At 45.9% G+C, this 17,608-nt stretch overlaps 1 protein-coding gene across 3 annotated transcripts in view; it reads left to right on the forward strand.

The window, feature by feature from the left end:
* Positions 1-695: 695 nt before the first annotated feature.
* The window catches only part of LOC111140526 (major facilitator superfamily domain containing 6), a 68,367-nt gene continuing 51,454 nt past the window's right edge, over positions 696-17,608 (forward strand). For 2 of the 3 annotated variants that reach the window (XM_022492832.1, XM_022492949.1), the window contains exon 1: positions 696-751. The gene's annotated coding sequence lies outside the window, so the exon portion shown is untranslated. Of the gene's footprint in view, positions 752-1,123; positions 1,299-17,608 lie in introns of those variants that run through there. The other variant, XM_022492901.1, reaches the window with a different exon arrangement.

Raw genomic sequence — 17,608 nt, forward strand, 5'->3', positions numbered from 1 at the left:
GGTTACCTCCTCGGCGACGCGCCGGACACTCAGTGGCCCCTTCCCACCTGGAGAGGCTGATGTAGCTCCGCTGCGTCCCTGCCCGGTGAGTCCCGGAACCCGCTGTGCGCCCCGGCCTCCGGCCCCCTCCCTCTCCGGGGTTGGCCGGGGCTAAGGTCGGGCGCGCGGCGCCGAGAGCTCGGGCGTGCGTCAGCGCGTGTTTGCGCCTCACGAGCGCCCGGCGAGCGGCGGCGATGCTGCTTCCCGGTGGGCGACCATCTCCGTCCGCGCGGGAGCCGGGTGCGCGGGAGCCGGGTGCGGGGACCGAGCCGCCCGCGCACCTCCCCTCCGCCGCGCGCTGCGCCCGCAGGACCGGGCCGGGGGTCCCCCGGGGCGCAGGGCGGGCGGGAGGCCGGGAGGAGCAGCCCCGACGCATCCGCCGGCGCCGCAGGAGGCGGAGCGCTGCACCTGGCGGCGGGTCCTCGGGCCTGACGCGGGTCCGGCCGGCCGCGAGCTGCGCGCCCGGGGCCGCGGGGAGGGAGGCCGGAGTCCGCGCCGGCGCTGCGCCCGGCTGGCCGCTGCGGGTCGCCCCTCCGCACGCGCCTCTCGACCGCGCCCCGCCCGCCGCAGCCTCCGAGCAGCCCCCGCCCGCCAGCGATGGCGCGCGCCGCCCCGACAGCCGCCGCCCCGGCGCCCCGAGCCGCCGCCCCGCGCCGTGGGGAGAAGGCCCCCCGCGTCCCGCGCCTCTGAGCGCCGGCGCCGCCCGCAGCAGGTGAGTCCGGGCCCCGCGCGGGGAGGGGGCGCTCGGCCGGGGAGGGGGCGCGGCAGCCCCGCCCGAGCTTTCCCCTCGGGGGCGTCCGGCTCGGAGGGCGGGGGCTCCCCTGCCTCGCGCGCACCTGCTGGGGGGGGTCTCGGAGCCGCGGCTCGGGGCGGGCGGGCGTGGGCGGCTCTGCTCCCGGCTTGCCCGCCCTCCCCCTTCCCTCCCCCCCGGCTTCTGGGTCGCTTGTCATCCTCATGGGGCGCTGGGGGGGCTGCAGCAGGCCCCCGGGCCCGGGCGCGGGCGGCGCTTCCGCAAACGTAACTGCAGCAGGAAAACAAAGGCGCTACCGGAGGGGCCCCGCCCGGCGCCGGCAGCTGCGGGGGTGCGGGTGCGGGGACAGGGCCGGGCCCCCCAGTGCAGGCCCTTCTCCTCCGCGCTCGCCTGGCGCCCTCGCGGTCAACACCCTCAGGGAAGGGGGAGCGAGAGTCTCCGGACAGACCCAGTGACAGGCCCGGGACCGCCTCTGCGCCGGTAGGACTGAGGGCGCCGGATCCCGCAGGTGAATAAACAGGAAAACTGCCTCCACCCTCAGCCCTGGGCCTCCCGTGCCTCCCCCCTTAACCGAATCCTGCCGTGCTCTGACACGTCCCCAGAGCCCTTTGCGGATACTAATGGGGGCTACTCGCCTTTCGGGGTCCTAGTTATTCCCCACCCCCCTGTAATTTTAGGTGGGAAGGTGAAAAATTGGAAACGCAACTTACGCCTCGTTTCTCCTCCTCGGAGACAGGTGGATTAATTCCGCTTAAGGCAGGAACACGGTGCATTTTGCTTCTCCCACACACGTTCAGGACCACAGGCATTTCCTTTTCAACCAAAAATATTTAATAAACACCTTACAGAGCTCCTGGAACATATAAAACCTCGCCTGATAGTTGTAGGAAAGAACCTTAAAGTGTCGAGGTTCTGGTAACAGTTGCTGTCTAGATAGTCGTGCGTCCTTGCGTATGTCACATCTGCCCCAGCCTCAGTTTCCTCGCATGTAAAAGGAGATGGTTGGATAGTATGGTGGCCAGGTTTCCCCTTCACTGTTCTAGAAGTTAGATTGTGGAAATCTAACCTCTTCAATATAGAGGACTACAAGGGGTGGGAGGACAGACAGTGGGCCAACAGAGGTGTATTTAGTAGACTTCTGGGGTCGGCAGAGCATCCCTTCACCGGGGACTCGGGGAGCTGGCCCGCTGAAGGCGCGTGCATCCTTGATGGCCTCGCCAAGTAAAGCGAAAGGACAGGAACCCTAGTCATTGTTAAGACTGGCTTTTGACACCTTGAGCAGCTGGCCATTAGCAGACATCAAGATATTCTCAGTTATTTCGATAGCCAGATGGCCTGTGTTTATTGCAGGTTGGAAGTAGAATTTAGGATTGCTTAAGAGCAGGCTGGGACGTTGCTGTTGAGCCCAGAGCAAGACACGCGGTGAGTAGGAGAGAGGATCACGTTTCAATAATGCATGAAAGGTACTAAGCATGTTTCCAGTAATTTATTTCTAAGTCCCTTTGTGTTTCTGTACGGATGAGGCCAACTAAACCATAAAGTGGAACAACAGCAAGGTTTGCCCGTTTGGTGGCAGGAGGCCTGGGACCCCCAGTCTGCCTGGATTGTTGACAGTAAGAAGGCCCTTTCTGAGCACTTACTATGTCCAAAACACCATCTTACACACTTAATTTCTAAGTCTCTGTGAAAGAAGTCTTTTCCCCAGCACTGAAAATGATGAAAAGGAAGCAGAGAAGAGTTAAAGATTTTACACAAACCACATCATCAGTGAGAGTTAGATGGGACCCTATGTCTCTGGCTCCAAAGCCTAGGAAATTTCCACATGGTGTTCCTCCTTATTCAGGACCCATTGGGCCTCACTACCCAGGCAGATTCCCTCCTTCACTTTTTGACTTTGAAAATTAACTACCTTTCAGGGTACATATATTATGTATGTTCATATCTATGTCAGATAATCTGTAATTTGCATTGCACGCATATTCATGCATATATACCTGTTTGTTCTCACCATTTTTAGGTTGAAGGCAAGTGTAAGAAAAATGAAAATAACCAAAGATATATTTAGTATTAGGCCAACAGGTTTTTTTGGCTTTCTTTTTTTTGATATCCAGGAAATCTTGATTTAGCAATCACGGTGTAGGTGAAAGGAGATAAGCAATAAATGTAAATATGTCTGTTAGCCACCTTGGCGCATTGTCTTGGGAAAAGTCAAGATACAGTAAGAGAAAAGAGGAAATAGAAAAAGATATTTAGATGCATGTACTTAAACATGCACGCAGGCCCATGTACACTTCATTGTCCCGAAACCGTTGACATCGACTGTGTGGAGGAAGTAGGATGGGCTGGGGTGAAAGGAGGATGCTTTTACTTTTTTCTTTTTAAAGTTATGTTTGGACTTGTTTTTTAAGGGTCTGCGTTAGCCTGATTTGTTGCCCTAAATCCCAAATGACACATTTATGTAGTCATTAGCCCTGTTGTTGATTTCAGTCACATTTCTTTCCTAGCTGCTTTCCCCTCTCTATATTTAGAAGGCAGTTATTTACCATTTTGTAAAATGGCACTATCTTAATTTAGATGACCAGGGAGCTTTAGGAAACTATCAGAGTCCTTTGTTAAGGCAATGATTTCCTGGTGCAGAGCCCCGAGGAGAAAACCAAACCCAAACAAAATAACCTAAATGTGAAACACCTAAACCTCGAGCCTGTACATCAGTATGTATTTGCTAAAGATGCTGCAACTCGTCTTGCTAGTTTCTGGGTCTAAGTAGGTCCCAAGCAGACCCACAACCCTACCTCAGCACCAACAAAAACCACGCAGAGTGTTGTATTAAAAGTAGCCTCCATCTGCCTTGGTCCAAGGTAATGTAAATGCGGCTGAGTCGAGAATGTGCAGAGGGGTGTCTGAGGCTTGGAAATGTGAATGAGAACACTGCATTACCCTAGGACCTGGCGGTCCTGCTGCATTTGAAGCTGGGGGGAGAGGTGGGGCAGATGGAATGAAACGTAGGCTCAGAGGAAAACCTGTATTCCAGAGGTAAGAAAGAGGATTGGGTAAAGGAGGGCTGAGACACCTTTTTTGACATTTGTTCTCATGTGTGTTTGGGAAGGGAAGACCAATCCAGGGAACATGTCACAAATAGAAAACAGGAAAGTACAACTTTTAATAACTCAGGGGAAATCTTTTGATCTGAGACTAAGAGTGGGACTGGGGGAGAGTGGGAGTCTGGCCCTCATGAGTCAGCAGTGGCCAGAGGGAGCTGCGCTGTGGCTTTGTGGAGGATTAAAGGAGAACTAGAAAGGGGAACTGGTGTTGTCTCAACAAGCCTGATTTATAGGTTAATCGTGCCAAGGGAAAGTGAGTAAGGAGCTTGGGGTGGTGGTGAGCTGCCTGTGTGGCTATGTAGAGAGACCTCTGCTGCCCAAACAGGGGCCCTCTGCCCTCCTCACGGTGCCTCAGAGTGGGCCCTGCCGCCCGTGGGGTGCCAAGCCGTAGAGGACGTCTGGAATCCAGAACAGTGGAGGAGCGGGTCCCTGGGAGCCGTGTGGCAGATTCTTGTAACTGCACTAGGTACTTTTAGGGACCAGATTGAGAGAACACGCTTGGGCCCAAGGTAAACAAGGTGTCTCTTTTTTTTTTTTTTTTTTTTTTTTTTAAAGATTTTATTTATTTGACAGAGAGAGATCACAAGTGGGTGGAGAGGCAAGCAGAGAGAGAGAGAGAGGAGGAAGCAGGCTCCCTGCAGAGCAGAGAGCCCGATGTGGGACTCGATCCCAGGACCCTGAGATCATGACCTGAGCTGAAGGCAGAGGCTTAACCACTGAGCCACCCAGGTGCCCAAACAAGGTGTCTCTTAACAGAGCGAAGTCTGGAGCCCTTACCCTAAGCATTAAGCAGAACCATACAAAGGGACACGCACACCTTCCACGATTTAACAGGATGCACTGTTCTGGTCCAGCGCAGTCAAGCTTCTGTGTGTGGCTGACGGGGAGCTAACAGGGAGTGCCTTCTTGATTCTGTTTCAAAATAAGTTCTGCGGAGCTGGGTTTAATGAACCAGTGAAACTCAAATTCACCTTTATGAGGGAGTTTGAATAAAAGATTTTATTGTTATGCTTTCAGGGGGTAAAAATGACACACATTTTAACTTACTGTATAATCAGGTTCCTTATGTTTTGAAGGCATGACATCTTTTTAAAAATTATTTTTTTATTGAGGTATAGTTAACATACAATGTTACATTAATTTCAGGTGCATAACATAGTGATTCAACACGTCTATAGTTACACAATGGTTACTACAATAAGTACTAGTTACCATGTGTCACCCCACAAAGTTGTTGCAATATTATTGACTGTACTCCCCATGCTGTACTTTTCATCCCCTGATTTCACAGGAATTTGTACCTCCCAATCCCTAACCCTTCAACATGCCTCCCCTGTGGCAACCACCAGTTCTCCCTACATATAAGTCTGATTCTGTTTTTTTGTTTGTTCCTTCCTTTTGTGTTTTACATTCCACATGTAAGTGAAATCATATGGTATGTGTCTTCTTGTCGGGCTTACTGCACTTAGCATAATACCCTCTGGGTCCATTCATGTTGTCGCAAATGGCAAGATTTCATTCTTTTCTTGTGGCTGAGTAATGGTCCGTTGTGTGTATGGACACCACCTCTTCCTCATCCGCTCATCTGGCGGTGGACACGCGGTCGCTTCTACAACTTGGCTGTTGTAGGTAATGCTGCAGTAAACAGATGCATGTATCTTTTCGAATCTGGTTTTCATTTTCTTTGCGTAAACACCCAACAATGGAATTACTAGATCCTGTGGTAATTCCATTTTAAATTTTTCGAGGAATTTCCGTAGTGTTTTTCATAGTGTCTGCACCAATTTATATCTCATCAGCAGTGCACAGGGGTTCTCTCGCTATTGTGAAGATACACAACCCTTTAAGGGTATCTCAAAGCCCTTGTAACAGGGCTCAGTTGTCTCTACAAGTAAGTGGGATCAGCCCAAGGAAAAGCAGGCTTCAATTTAGCAACTCCCTGTGACTTTTCAAGAGCTCCAGGATCAAGGGTGTCCTGATTGTAACTCAAATGTCCTGTTTTTTAAAAATTTTTTTTAAGATTTTATTTATTTATTTGGGAGAGAGAGAGAGAGAGCATGAGCAGGGGCAGGGGCAGAGCGAGAGAGGAGCAGGCTTCCCGCTAAGCAGGGGGCTCAGCCCCAGGCTGGATCTCAGGACGCTGGAATCATGACCTGAGCTGAAGGCAGATGCTTACCGTTAATGGACTGAGCCATCCAGGCGCCCCATCAAATTCCTTGGTTTTAAAATAATGCCTCTTCTGTATTTTATTTTTTCTTAAAGATTTTATTTATTTATTTATTTTTTTAAAAGATTTTTAAATTTATTTATTTGACAGAGATCACAAGTAGGCAGAGAGACAGGCAGAGAGAGAGAGGAGGAAGTAGGCTCCCTGCTGAGCAGAGACCCCCCCCCCCCCCCCCCAGGCGGGGCTCAATCCCAGGACCTTGGGATCATGACCTGAGCTGAAGGCAGAGGCTTAAACCACTGAGCCACCCAGGTGCCCCCTCTTCTGTATTTTAAAAGTGATAAATGCTCATTGAAGGAAAATCCAGCAAAGTAAAAGAAAAAATTAAAGTAACGCCTAACTTCTCAGAGAGAGCCCTACTGATATGTTATTACTTTCCTCAGGTTTTTTGCAAAACATACTTCATATGAAGTACATAAACTTGCAGGTAGAACTCTTGCAGTACACGGGGGTTTGTGTCATGCCCCTTTTCACTTAGTGCAATGCAGAGTAGATTGTGAGCGTTTCTCCGTATTCTATTTACGCCAGTCTATTGAGTTCTGTTCTGCTCTCGTTGGATTTACCACGCTTTATTTAACTTTATTTAACTGCTCCTGTCCCTGACTGCCTCCTGTGCTTCAGTTTGGTTATTATGAAAAGTGCTGAAATGAACATCCTTATACTTAAATTGTTGCATTCGAGAAAGGTTTTGCTCTTCTCAGTTAACGAGAGCCCCTGTCGGTCTTCATCCTGACCAGCACTGAATATTTTCATTTTCAAAAGCATTGGTGTGGCGTGTGTGTATTTGTACTTTAATGGGCCCGGCGATCAGTCTTTTTCTGAAAGAAACTGATAGCTCGTGTTAGCTGTCTATCGGAGTTCTAACAGCACAAGAAACAATTTAGGTTACATATACTGGAATGTGTGTAGGATATAAAGTATTGTTTTAGATGCTAGCATCTAGGGGATATAAATAAAAATCAGAGATAGGAGTTCATGTGCTTAAATGTACTTTAAGTCTTGAGATCTATATTTTGATCTAAATTATAAATTCATAAAAGATGTGCCTGAGCACCTCTAAATTTCTGTTTAAAATGCCTTGTCTTGGGGCGCCTGGGTGGCTTCTCTCCCGCCCCCGCCTGCCTCTCTGCGCACTTGTGATCTCTCTCTCTCTCTGTCAAGTAAATAAGTAGAATCTGTTAAAAAAAAAAAAAAAAGCCTTATCTTATGGGTAGCTTGTACTTTCCTTAGCCTTCTTAACTTTTCCAGTGTCTTACAGTGTTGGAACAGCCAGGTAATAACACCAGTCATTTACTGAATAAGATTTCATCAAATACCCCTTATAAATATAACATCATTTTTCCTTTGTATGCCCACATGCACATAAGAGCTGTAACGTAATGTTCTATTACTAGTACCTGGAATTGTGTTTTTATTTTTCCTTATAATTCTTATTTTTCCACAATCTGCTTTTCCTGTGTTCCTAGTATTTTTAGATCTTGAACTCATACTCTTATGTTAATATATTTAGAGTCAGCTTTTTTCTGAAAAGATTTGAAAAAAAGTCTGTATGTATAAAACAGATTCACATAACAAGGTTTAAAAATAAACCAAAAAGCATTTTAATAGTTATAATTTGTCTTTTTTTAAACTAATGCATCTTCTCTATAAATTGCTCCTCAAGTATAGCAAGCAAAGATTTATTGAGAAAAATCTTTCTCTAAAACTGTAAGCATATCACTTCTTTCAGTATCAACCTTTTAAAAGCCTTTTGTTTCATGCTTTGAAAATATAAGTCTGAGATTTTCATGTTGGCTTCTTGGCAAAGAAGCAAAGGTTGCATTTATATTCATTGAAACAGTAAATCATTTCATAATAGAGATTGATAATAGGGAGTTAAGTGTTGACTTGCTGAGGTGGCCAGGTTCCCTGTGGTCTGGGCTGGGGCTGGCCGGTTCCACCTGCCCCCTGCGCCTCTCTCTCTCTCTCTCTCTCTCTCTCTCACTCTCTCACTCTCTCACTCTCTCACTCTCTCAATAACCCTGTGCCTCTTCTGGTGCCTGGAAGCTGTGTGAAGACACCGTTTGGTGTCAGTCGATTCTCCAGGCTCTCACATGGGAATAACAGTGTGTGTAGGGTTCCCTGTCTGAGAAAAGCGAAGAAGAATTACATTCACATTTGAAACTGAGCAGGCAGCTTCTGGATGACATGTATTTAGCTTTCGGAGACTTCTGGGAGAGACTGCACGGCCCCCCAGGTGGGAACCCGTGGCCCGGAGGACCCGAGGGGCCGGGACGGCACACCGGCCGCTGCGGCTGGAGGGGAGTGACAGGAGCGCTCTGGATGGGCCTGTCTCGGGAGACCTTTGTCTGTGTGCCAGACTGCAACACAGGATTCCCTCTGGTTTAGAAGTGATGCACTGGGGGGCGCCTGCTGGCCCGGCCGATCTTGGGATTGTGAGTTTGAGTCATATGTTGGGTGTAGAGATTACTTGAAATAAAATCTTTAAAAAAATAAATAAAAGGTAGGCACTCTGTGGTGCCGCCGGGACTCCAGCCCTGCTCGTGGGGTGGCTCAGAGGAAGCCCTTGCCAGGCTCCAGCGGCCGCCGGCCCGTGAACGTGGGGACCCTCTTCCTCCTGTGCTTGTGCTCAGCCCTCCTCCACTGCGTTTGCTTTCTGGCTGGTGCAGGTGGCTCAGGGACGGGCTGAGTGGGGTCGGCGTGCACAGAGCTCCTGAGGCCTGTCCCCACGGGTAAAGCAGGACGAGCACCTGCACGTCCGCTGGCTCCCGCCCGGCTCAAACACCCACTGCTTTTTGCTCCTGCTGGAGAAGCTCACGGGATGGAAGTAGCTTAAAACGAAATTCTGTTCATGGTGTGATTTGAGCTGCTCACTGACTCCTCATGCTGGGCTTGTGAATAAAGGTGTCGAAGGAAGCCGGGTTCTGGGCCCTTTTCACGTTGGCGCTGCGAGCCCCTGGACCAGCCCTTCACCGGGAACCCAAAGCAAACAAATTGGAATTTGCCTCCATGATGCTCGCCAAGGTCTAAGGCCACCAATTTTTGAATCCTATTTCGTGTGTCTTCCACAAAGTGAAAATCCACTCGGCTTACTGCTGAGGCACATTTAGGATTAAAGACTGTTTCCTCCCCCACACCCACACCCTCGAGAGATGAGAGTAACTGGTTCCTTCCTCTCTCTTAGCTGTGGAGGGGAATGCGCTGGATTTCAGCTCCTGTCCCTCACGGTTATTATGTTACAAATATAATTGAAATGTTCCTACAGGTGGCTCTATTCTAAATGAATAGGTATTTCTGGCTCGGAGATACCTGATTATCATTCCAGTCCCTAAAGAACACTGTGCCCTCCTGGGAGCCGGTGTGCAGCTCCCCACTCCCCACACACCTCCACCCCCCGGAAGAAACTAGGCTGACGATGCAGAAATTGACAGAAACGTGAATTCACTCTTGCTCTCTCTAAAATAAATAAATCTTTAAGAAAAAAACGAAAAACGCTTTTTCACGCATTATTTTGTTTAAGCCTTGGAAACCCTCTTGGGTTTGTGTTTTGATCCCCATGTTACAGTGAGTAAAGCGAGACTCAGAGGAGCATGGATCCGTCGAAGTCAGGAGAGCACCTGGAACTTCTCTCTGCACTTCCTAAGATTAATCTCTGTCACATTAAACTTCAGTAAAACATCCATCAGGCTCCAGTATACGCCATCAGGTGCTTGTCAAAAATAATCTTTATTGTGAGCTTAGAAGAGAAAAGGGAATATGCTTAGTACCAGATCCCTCATTCAAGTAGTTTATAATCTAGTCAGGAAGACAGGAAATACCTATAAAAACAATAAAATCATCCACAAGTCTTGCCACAGCTCAGGTATGAGAATAATCAAAGGAGTTTCTTTTATTTCCAGATGTTAATAAAAGATTGCATTAAATGCAATTCATAGAGACTATCTAAAGCAATTCTAGGGTCACTTGGGTCCCGGGCTTAGTCGGTTAAGTATCTGCCTTTGGCTCAGGTCATGATCTCAGGTCCTAGCCCGCCTCTCCTCCTCCCACCCTTGCCATCCCCACTGGAGCTCTCACTCTCTTTCTCTCAAATAAATAATCAAATGTTTTTTAAAAAAGTAATTTGATCAGGGTGCCTAGGTGGCTCAGTGGGTTAAGCCTCTGCCTTCGGCTCAGGTCATGATCTCAGGGTCCCGGAATCGAGCCCCGAATTGGGCTTTCTGCTCAGCAGGGAGCCTGCTTCCCCCTCTCTCTCTGCCTGCCTCTCTGCCTGCTTGTGATCTCTCTCTGTGTGTCAAGTAAATAAAATCTTAAAAAAAAAAAAAAAAGACCAGTACACTAATATGAAAGATCAAATGTTAGGAAATTCTTAGGGGTTACTGTAGTAAAATATTGCCATTCTGTTTTCCACACTAAAGCTATAATGATCTTCATAAAATACAAACGTGGCCATTGTATTCTAATTCTCTTCGGTGGCTCTCTGTCGCGCCCAGAATGAATAATACCAAGAAGTTCCCACCATAGATCAGGTGCCATAAGAGTTCAGCATTACACTTTTTCATTCCCCCCGCCAAATGGAGAGGTATTATTAAATTCCTCATTTTGTAGATGAGGAGACTAAGAGAAGTAGCTTCCTCAAGGCCACACAACTAGTCCGTGACAGAGCCAGGATTCCAGTTGCTGCCAGTCTCTCATCCCCTACTCAGCCACCCCTTCGGAGCATGTAGAAGGCCCTTCTGGATCCGGCCCTCCCCTGTGCCTCCTCTTGTGGGCCACTGTCTCATCCTTGGAGACCTCCTCATGTTCCCCCGAGAGTCGCCTGTGTCAGCTATGCTTGCTCCTGCCTTAACAGACAGCACGGCGCCCTGTGGCTGTGGTCGCCCTCTCTTACCACTGGACTGGACAGCAAGGACTTGGTCTTCACCTTTGGAATTACTGATCACCAAACACACATCCCATCCAGTGGTTGGTGCTAAGTTTATATTTGTTGGGTTAAAGAGCCTCTTTAATTTTCAGTAGAAGTCTCTAATGTGGTAGTCTGTGTTCTCTCCTGTCACCCCTCGGTTGATTTATAGGGCCTCTGTGATCTGTTCCTGAGTGCTACCGTCAGGTGCCCCTCAGCCCCAGCATCAACATTTTCAGGCTCTCTTGTTATCTCTTCTTTTCCCCTACCGTGGAATAGTTTTCCCATTCATCTTTGCCCAAGGCAAATCCTACACATCTTTCGGGGTTCAGGTTAAGTCCTCCATTCTCTTGACAACATCTGTGTGAAGTTTGGGCTCTCTGCTCGAAGCTCCAGAAGCACCGCATTGTCTGTAACTTTTCCCGTTAATTACTCTGTGCTCTGTAGCTTCCGTTATTCTTGTCACTTGCCATTTAAATCCTCCTCGTGTTTTGGGGTCATCTTGTCAACTATAAAGCAAGCCTTTGAGGCCCAAGACCATGTTTTGGACATCCCTGTCCAGTAGCTGCATGCTGCCTTGAGACACAGCCCTACACAGACTGTCTGGGTTTGTGCGTTAGCTCAGCTCCTGGACTCACACTGGGCTCATCATTTTCCTTCTCTGGGGCTCACTGGCCTCATTGTAAAGTTGGGAAAGTAATCTGACCCCAGAGAACTGTTGAGATGATTAAATGAGTTAATTTAACATTTTAAATCTATGGCAGCTATTACTTAAGCCTTGTTCTGTTGTAGTTAGTAGTAACTGTGATGCTAACATAGCCCACTGAGCCCTTATTAAAATAGAAATATGTCATCAAGATGGCCAACCATGAGGTATATATTTGCCACTGTATGAGTCAGGTTGTTTGTCACCCAGCAGACAGGTTTTGCTATGAGCCTGGGAAAGGTCCACCGAGAATAACGGAGGCACTTTCTGGGAGGAGTTTCCTTCCAGGTAGAACGATGTTGGCAGCAGCTGTGGGGAGCGGTGAGTGACTGGAGGGCTCAAGCTGGACCTTGGAGCATCTGGCTGGGCTGACAGGACTAGAACCAGTTTGGCTCTTTTACAACTTGGTTTAGCAGTGGAAGAGCCATGTCAAAGTGCTCCAAAAGGAAGGAAGATTCCAAAATAGTCATTCACCTCTGTAGACCTTAATGCCCTTGTAGTTTGGGTGACTATTATAAAACCAACCTTGTGTTTCTTTTTCGTGACATCGGCTAAAGGTTTAGCAGATGCTCAAGCAATCATTATGGGAAAAAGATCTGTTGGAATTGACATTGAATGCTAAATAAGCCTCTGAGGGAAGCTCTTTCTGGAAAATCTGGGGGGTGAACTCAATGTTCAAGATGCAGTGGCCGAAAACCAGGACTGTCGGTCTTATTTGGGTGGTTTCTCTGCGTCTGTACCACTAACACAGTGCGGCAGTAGTTAGAGACCTGCCCTGATGCTCACATCGCGTGAAGGCCTAGAGAATGGTCAGTGACAGTTGACAATGTAGAGCCGGCTCTCGGGGTTCCAAGTGTGAATTTTCCCATTTTGCAGCCTCTGTACTGGTCTCTGAGCAACATAGAGCTGTGACAGAAGTGGTGCTGAGAGGGGATTGGCCTTTATTTGTTAGCCGGTCACTGCTTCCTCTCCGTCACCGAGAGTCATGTTGCTGCTCTGTTATAGTGTTTGTAAATCTGGCCTTCGGTGATTGCTACTCCAAACGATATATTCAGGTTTAAGGTGTTTCCCCCCCTGAAAAGCTGAATCCAGTTCCATACTCACGTATTTGTGGATACCTCTGTATATGTTTGAGTGGTTTCCAGTTAAACGCAAAATGATGGTAGCTGTCAATTTTAGCAAGAATTATTTCATCACCGTCATCAGTAATTCAGAAATACCTGCTGATTGAATGACTCAGTGTAAGTATTGATGGAACGTCTTTCCGCATTTAGAAGGCTGTGTTCTATTTTCCCAGTGACGGTGTTGGTTACTATCATTAGAGAGTGCTCGGTGAGAAAAATTTTCGGCTTTTCTAATAAATAAAAACCCTTCTTATCCAAGTAGTATTAACTACAGTACAGATTTCCCAGAGAAGTTCATAAATTTAATTCTGTGTCTGAATTGAAATGTCTTCTCTCCTTTTTAGAAGTTGTTTTTTAAAAAATCTAAAAAAAAAAAAAAAAGGCTCAGAGGTTTAAACAAAGTGTTAGCTGAATGGGTTCATATTGTTAGACTACTTAATACACAGTACCTCCCCTTGGGGTAAACAGATGAAGTACTTCATCCAGCATATAAATATTTTTACTGCTCTTTATACTTGCTCTATCAATTCTTATGGCGAATGAAATGTAATCTAAGTCAGCCAAAGCATGCCCTACTTTGGGGCATATTTTAATTTTTTTAAAATACAGAGTTTGTTTTGGCTCATTTGCTTCTCTTTGTCCCTGATCCCATGATTGCACAGATGACTGCATTTTTGAACTGTATTTTGTTACTGTGTTTTATTTAATTAATTAATTAATTTTAAAAAAAGATTTTATTTATTTATTTGACAGAGATCACAAGCAGGCAGAGAGGCAGGCAGAGAGAGAGAGAGAGGGAAGCAGGCTCCCTGCTGAGCAGAGAGCCTGATGCGGGGCTCGATCCCAGGACCCTGAGACCATGACCTGAGCCGAAGGTAGAGGCTCAACCCACGGAACCACCCAGGTGCCCCTGTAACTGTGCTTTAAATGTGATTGTTTTGGTTCCTTTTCCTCAAAATCAAAATATAACCTGAAAATATTAAGTCTAAACATTAGTGTCCTGAACTGAAACTAAAAGTTTTTGTTTTTATTTTTAGAATTAAAATTCTTAAAAGAGTTACTGGATGTGATATTCATACAAAGGTACTGCCTGTTATAGAAGACATTCCAGTAACTTTGCATTTGTTGGTACTTAGAGAACTACTTAACATCTGCATTCATGGAGCAAGAAAAATTTTTCATGGTCTTATGATAATCAAAAATCTTTTGAATAAGATGGTGAGGAAAGAATGGTTTGAGAGAAAGTCGGTCATCAAGATTGAAATTGACAGTCGAATGGAAGGTATTTTGCAACTTTGAATTAGCATTTGGGCATCGGTTCTCAGCATCGCTTGGACAAACCAGAGACTTAACGCCCTTTTAAAAGGACTTGGTGTCCTTCTGTGACCTACTTGTTAAAGACTCAGTGACTGATCTATGGAAGATAATTAATTAAAGCCCACCTGATTGGAGTTCAGGTCGGAATTCATTGTGTACAATTCTGAAAACTATTTTTCGTCTGGGATAGAAGGGCATGGTAGCTGCTTTTAACTATCGTCTTCTGTAGAGGTAAAGCTCGTAAGATGGCATACTTCCTTTTTAGTCTTGAGTTTTATTTTTTAAAGCAGAGAGGCATGTACCGTTTTTTAAAAAGAAGAACAAGCTTTAAAAGCTTGTTTAAAAGTAAAACAACAACCAGATTCTACCCCATCGCTCATGTCCCCTGTTGGAGGCAACTGCTTCCTCTGCATTTTGGGCTGCTGTTGTGATACTCACCTGTGTATTTTGAAATAGAATGCTTGTATTCTTAAAATCTTCATTTTTGAGTAAAAGCATTAGCTGCTGTCTTCTCACTGTGGAAGATACGGAGTTAATTCTTCTCTGCTGCCCCAACTCTGGGTACCTGCTCAGCCCCCTCCTTCCGCATCTTCCCAGTGTGCTGATGGGGCAGTTTCGTGAGTTCAGAGTCACTGTTTGCATTAGTGTATGACTGTAGTCACAGCTGAGACTTGGAGCAAACTCTGATTATTTTCTTTTCCTGTGCAACCTTTTGTTTTCCTGTAATGTTGTGCTTACTTCGCTTTCCCTGTACTTACACTAATTCACCCCTAAACTCCTCCTTCATCTGCGTTTCCTCCTGGGACATTCCGATGTGCTGTTCCTGTCGGGGTCATCTCGCTGTCAGAGGCCATCTGGGAGCCTCCCACCCGCCTTCCCGCACCACCCGCGGCCCTGGGGCTCTGGCGTGCGGCTGTCACGCGGGACCTGCAGTCACCAACGTGCCTGTGTCCCTTTGCCTCTCTCCCACGTCAGGTCTTTTGTGTCCTGTATCCCCTGTCTTTCTCTTGATTTCGTCCCTTGCTTGGTGGCAACCTGAGAAAGGGCAAAGAAGAGGTATGTTTCTTGAGAAATCACATAGGTTTATGTCTTCATTTCACCTACAAACTTGAATACGATTTGGCTGCCCATAGCTGCCACTGTTGTTGAGAAACCATCTCTGGTTCCTGATCCATAGTACGTGACACAGTTTCTTCTCTGAAGCTTTGTGGGGTCCTGTCTGTGTCCCAGTGCTCTGAAATCTCCACGATGTGCTTCGCCCTGGGTCTGTTTTATTCTCTGTTCTGGGCCCTCAGTGGGTCCTTTCAGTCAGATAATTTATAGCTCTCAGTTCTGAGAAATTTTTTTGGATTAAAAAAATCTCCTTTTCTTAGGAAATTCCTTTTCCTTTCTCTATTTTTTCTTCTTGGAGTTCCAATTTTTTAGATAGTTGACTTTCTGGATGACCCTATATTTGCCTTGTCCTTTTTCTCATACTTTCATCTCTTTTCTTTTTTTCTTCTTATTTTAAGGTCTTAAGTTTCATTCTTAATTTCATTCAACTTTTCTTTCTTTCCAAAAAAAGAAAAAAAAATGATATACCCATTGAACACATCCATATGTTAAAGACCCAGATCAAAAAATCATAAAATTCTTAGTACCCTAGAATACCATGTAGTCACTACTTTCCCCAAGGGGAGCTACTATTTTAAAAATTAAGCTTTTTGTTTTGTGATAACTGTGGATTCACATACACTTGTAAGAAATAATACTGACGGCCCATGTATCCCGTGCTCACTCTTCCCCAGGGGTAACATCTTGCACACGTTAGTACAACACCACAACCAGGGTACTGACACGAATATGGTCAAGATATAGGACGATTTGTCACCACCTGAATTTCTCATGTCTCCCTCTTGTGGCTGCCACTGCTTTCCTCCTGCCTCTGCTCTCTACGGAACCCCCCGCAATCCCTTATGCGCTCTCCATTTCAGTAATTTTGTTGTTCCAAGATTGATATGTGAATGGAATCATAGTGTGTAATCGTTTAAGATGGGCCTTTTTTCATTCTTCACAGCTCTCTGGAGATCTGTTCAGGAGACTGTATGTACCAGTAGTCTGTTCCCTTTTATTGCTGTGTTGTAGTCCATGGCCTGGATGTGCCACAACTTGTAGAACTCTGTCTGCTGAAGGACATCTGGTTATTTCCAGTTTGGGGTATCACAAATAAAGCTGTTAATGGTATTTGTGTCTTGTTTTTAGTGTGAAATGTTTTCATTTCTCAGGTATAAATGCCCAGAAGTGCGATTGCTCGGTCATATGGTTGTCATGGTTTCGATTGTTAAGAACTGCCAAACTACTTTGCACAGTGGCTCTACCATTTTATGTCCCCACCAGCAATGTATGAGTGAGCTGGTTTTTTCCTCTCCTTTTCAGAATTTGGTCTTGTCACTATTTTTACTTTAGCCGTTGTTACACATGTGTAGTGGTATGTTTCTAATTAAATTTACATTTCCCTAATGGTTAATGACAAGGGACATCTTTTCCTATGTTTATTTGCATCTGTATATCCTGTATCTCCTCTTTGGTGAAATGTCTTGTGTCCATTTTCTAATTGGATTGTTTGGATTTTTTTTTTTTTTAAACTGTTGAGTTTTGAGAATTCTTTACATGTTCTAGATACTAGTCCTTTGTTGAATGTGTCTTGCAAACATTTTCTCCTATTATAATTTGTCTTTTCATTCTCTTAGTAGAGACTTTTATAGAACAAGATTTTTAATTTTGATGAAGTCTGATTTAGCAATTTTTCCTTTTATGAATCATACATTTGGTATTAAGTCTAAGACCTCTTTGTCTAGCACTAGAGCCTAAAGATTTTCTCCTAGTTTTTTTTTTCTTAAAGTTACATGTTTTTACATTTTACACTTAAATCCATGCCCATTTTGAGTTGATGTTCATATAATATTCATATAATATTCATATAAGGTGTGAGACTTAGATTGATGTTCATATTTTGCCAGTTGATATCTAATTGCTCTGGTACCATTTGTTGAAAAGGTTATCTTCCCTCATTAAATTGTTTTTGTGGGTGCCTGGGTGGCTCAGTTGGTTAAGTGACTGCCTTCAACTCAAGTCATGATCCCGGAGTCCTGGGATTGAGTCCCACATCCGGCTCCCTGCTTGGCAGGGAGTCTGCTTCTCCCGCTGACCTTTCTCCACTCGTTCTCTCTCATTCTCTCTCTCTCAAATAAATAAATAAAATCTTTTAAAAAATTAAATAAATTGTTTTTGCATCTTTGTGAAATATCATCTTGACATACTTATACAGATTTATTTCTGGGCTCGGTGTTCTGTTCCATTGATCAGTACGTCTGTTCTTCTGCGAGTGCCACATAGTTGTCATTATTCTGTAGCTGAAATAAAGCTTCTTTTTCAAAATTGCTTTAGCTGTTCCTGTTCCCTTT

The sequence above is a fragment of the Enhydra lutris genome, unplaced genomic scaffold, assembly GCF_002288905.1.
Source record: "Enhydra lutris kenyoni isolate GAN:26980312 unplaced genomic scaffold, ASM228890v2 scaffoldscaffold1, whole genome shotgun sequence".
NCBI lineage: Eukaryota > Metazoa > Chordata > Mammalia > Carnivora > Mustelidae > Enhydra > Enhydra lutris.